The sequence below is a fragment of the Lolium rigidum genome, chromosome 5 (genome assembly GCF_022539505.1).
Source record: "Lolium rigidum isolate FL_2022 chromosome 5, APGP_CSIRO_Lrig_0.1, whole genome shotgun sequence".
Lineage (NCBI taxonomy): Eukaryota > Viridiplantae > Streptophyta > Magnoliopsida > Poales > Poaceae > Lolium > Lolium rigidum.
Window position 1 is genome coordinate 267,970,388 of NC_061512.1, and position 4,026 is coordinate 267,974,413.

Sequence of the window (4,026 nt, forward strand, 5' to 3'; positions counted from 1 at the left end):
GTGCTTGGCCTATGCCAGAGCCCTCCACGATACACACTCCGCGTGCTACTGTTGGCCAAATTTTGCCTCATCGCTTCCTCGCCTGACGCGCTATGGTTGGATGGAGTTGAGCAGGACCGTAGGTGCTCTACCCTCCATACGCTGCTCATGGGCCATAGCTCTTGCAATTGTGGGGGTACGTTTGTTGCTTGGTACACCCGTGATTCCTTCATCATTGCGAAGAAACGTATCGAGCCCCGAGCCGCTTTCCTCTCTCTCCCGATGTACATGGCCTCCAAGACACGCCACCCTCTTCCACTCTCCTCCAGATCTTCCTCTCGTCGGGGCGGCTCCCGGACCTCCGCCGCCACCGCAGCCGCGCTGGCTCATCTCACCGGCGTCCTCCACCAGCACGACGTCATCCCAGCAACACCACCCGCCTCTGTGACAAGAACCACTGACGGGCGAGGCGAAGAGTTCGCATACGGGGCATGACGAGGCGGCGACGGCGGCGCGGTGAGATTTGTGAGTCAACTTAGTGGCGAGGAGAGAATGATCCCATGCCCGCGCCCCTCCTCGGCAGGGCTGGATCGAGGGTCTGATCGCCTTACATCGCCGGTGAGTTCCCCATATCGGTAATCTCTCTGCCCAGATTGAAACCTGCCACCATCACCCAGCATCTTCTCCATCCAGTTATGCCGCAACTAACCTCGTCCAGAGAGATCAAGCCAAACAGAAACATTCTTGACGACGATGCATCAGGGGCATCTACAGGTAGCAGGCCAGATGTGTCTCCCTTCCCCAACATCTCTATATGTCTCCTTTTTTCTTCTTCTCCCTTTCTTCCCCAGTGAAGCCACTTCTTCTGCAGAGGCAACAAACCGTGGACGATTTGGGGCTCCTTCGGCATGAAGCAGCAAGCCATGTCGAATTGAGATGGAGTTGGGAAAGGAGTGGTCTGCATCCAGGTGAATTAACAATGTGATTACTCGTACTGCAAAATACAGTTGCTTGTAATGAAAATATCATACTCCGTATCTTATTTTATGCCGAACAATGCCAGTGACGAACTGACGACAACTTAAAATTATGTACCATCTCTCTGCTGTATTACACACCTCAGAAGACTGGTCACTTCTTTCGATTGCCAGGAATGCATCTGCGAGTGGAGCTCCAAACGGCGTGTTGGTGAATGGCAATGTCAAGAAACACAACTCTACGGAACATTGTGATTTAGGCTTGCAAGAGAGATATTCTGATGCTATTCCAGCAAGATTGTTTAGTGACAGTAAGTTTTCTTTCAGTTCTTATCATTAGATGGATTTGATTCTTCCAAAGAGAGGTTTATTGTGTTTTACAGTCTAAAGAATGAAATCTATACTTGAATAATCAACTTATTTATGAAGATTTCAGTCTGTGATTTGAACTGTGTTCTAGAACCAGTTCCGTTGATCATGGTTGTATTTCATAGTTTCAATACGCGAGCCAAAAATGCCAGTATCTTGTAGGCTTAAACATGACGAGAAAAAACATTCTGGACTCATTATTAGGATTTCGGGCATACTGGTGCTCACAGAAAGAATTTTCTTTGCAAGTTACATATGCAATAACACTGTGTTGAGCTTACTTTCTTGTTTGGACTTCTTCGATTCTCTGAATATTTTGGTGAATCCAACATTTCGTTCAGAACTATGGCATCTTCTATCTTTTTTCTTATCTCAACAAATCATCATATGCTAATCCTACCATGTTTTTTGATATTCTCATATTCAGGTTGCACGTATATATGACTTCTTCTCCAGGTGATACCAAATTACGCGAATGCGTTGGGATATGCATCGAGCTTGTTTCCTGGTGGTACAAGTTTCCTGATATTGATTGAATTGGCTCGCAATACTTGGCCTAGAAGTAAGATTGCTCCAAGATTTAGTTGCACTTGTACTCATGGATTCAGTTTTCTTGTGCTTTTTGGAGATTAAAGTGCACCTTCCTGCTGTCAGATTGCCACTAGGTGGATACACGATCCTAATATATATTTTGATATTTTTTTATCATCACTCGAAAGTGTCTGGGTTTGATGCTGGTTTGAACCTTAAATGTAGCAGTTGTATGACACTATCTCATTTCAGAATCATTGAAGTACAAAAGCAGAGTAGATCTTCCTCTCCAAGGGCTCCATTCTATGGGCCAATACAAGGTGAGCTAGCTAGCTTCTTTAACCTGTACTGTTTAAATTAAATATCCTTAATTTCAGGTATTATTAATTGCATTTTGCATGCATAATGTTATCCTCACTTGTGTCCTGGTCCGGGATTGGAGGCCCCCTTGTTGATTATGATGGCAACTTTGTTGGGATGAACCATTTCCACATAAAGCCCAGCAAGCTGCAGTTGCACTGTAGTTGATTAAGGTTATACGAGTGCCGTCAATACATATATATGCTACACCGTGAACTTACATTTAAGAAGACCCATGGAGAAATTGTTTAATAAATTTCGCTGACGTGAAATATCTATAACTTTTTGGCTCCCTTGTTATATACTTCCCTTTGTTCAATAGCTTTATTTTGTTGCTTTGTCCATGATATCTCATCTTTTGTGGATTTACCAGCCAGTTTTCTACACTGTGTTGTATGGTTGATGATGCTACAAGAGCAAGAATCCGATATGAGATGGAAGAACCATGTTTTCACATGATAGTGATGTGAGGTGAGCAAAACTATTTCACAGGACACTACTTCAGCCCTAGACTCAAGAGGCGCTGCTGACAGCCGTTGAACTCAAAGGAAGAGAGTAAAAGGAGACAGGGTGGTTATATTCATTTCGACTTGCATAAATTGTTGCACTTGTATAGTTCAAGAACTATATCAAGCACTTTTAACTTGCGTATCATGCCAGACCAGTGTATCATTAATTCTCTCAAGGAGACATTTTACAAGGTTTTGCTTCAGAAATGAACCAAAGCGCTACCTCACTTGGTTCAAAATCAATAGAACCTCTTGCTTGAAAAATGAATCTGGAGTGTTCTCACTTGCTTCAGATGTGGTGTTTGATTTGAAGGCAAATCAAGGTTGCAGTAAAATTTATTTCCATATTAATGTGTAGTAGGAAACCAGGAGTGCTTTCACTGTTATTGGTAAGTTGTTCTACCAATGTCTGGATTATAAGAGCGAGGTATGCTACATATCTTAATCTGAATTGTGGCCTTCCTCAGTAACTCAATTCATCGATGGTAAAAAGTCCATATAATTATATATACACGCTATAATTTAGCCTATCCTCTTTATATGTTTCTAACTACATGCAAATAATGCAAATTCGTGAATTATTACTAGGGAAATATTTTGTTCCCATCCGTGGGAGTATTATATGGAAACTCGACCTGTCAGTGAAAGAAATTTGCCTGCCTTCCTGTCATATTTACATTTACCTTGTTATTTCAAAACTGCAGAATGCTATCTTGTCCCGTGTATATAAAATGAATGTTTTATTGTTTTATTGATACTACTATCTTGTCATCTTTCAGACAAGAAGGCTCCCATAGTGGTTGAAATTTCCTACAGATTAATGCTCATCTCATGCTAGCTAGACTGAATATTGTCGCAGAGTGTACCGTGTAACAAGATCAGTGGGGCTCTACCTTTCAGCACTTAAGAACTGCCCCTGGAATGTCCGCCTATCCGTGTGTTTTTGCAGTTGATTCCACAAATGAAGGGATAGCAGAAGACACCATTGATATGGAGGCTATTAGGCTCACACTGGTATTACCATTGCCAACAGTGGTGTGTAAAATAACTCTTATGTTTAGCTTATCTATTCAATGGAAAATGGAAAATTGGCTCAAATCAATAGATTGGGGCAAAGCTCTTTTGCCCTCGTTTCAAAAAATAAGTTTTTTGGAACTGTAAGTCTGTAACCCCTAAACACTTTGCCATGGTATGTATGTTGTCACAGGAGATTGAATTACAACAAACTTAACTTTTAAATGAAATAACAAGTACAATACATAGGCATCACGACGTCAGATAGGATATCGATCAAAATAGAA

General features: G+C 42.0%; 1 long non-coding RNA gene across 10 annotated transcripts; it reads left to right on the forward strand.

The window, feature by feature from the left end:
* The first annotated feature begins 212 nt into the window (after positions 1 to 212).
* Positions 213 to 3,476, forward strand: LOC124653817. Of its 10 annotated transcripts, XR_006988037.1 has the most exons (6): positions 213 to 753; positions 851 to 947; positions 1,131 to 1,267; positions 1,782 to 1,990; positions 2,109 to 2,176; positions 2,590 to 3,476. It is a non-coding gene; the product is annotated as an uncharacterized LOC124653817 (long non-coding RNA). The 10 variants fall into 10 exon arrangements; XR_006988030.1 differs by having other exon boundaries at positions 1,782 to 2,176; XR_006988035.1 differs by having other exon boundaries at positions 2,082 to 3,476.
* Positions 3,477 to 4,026: the final 550 nt, after the last annotated feature.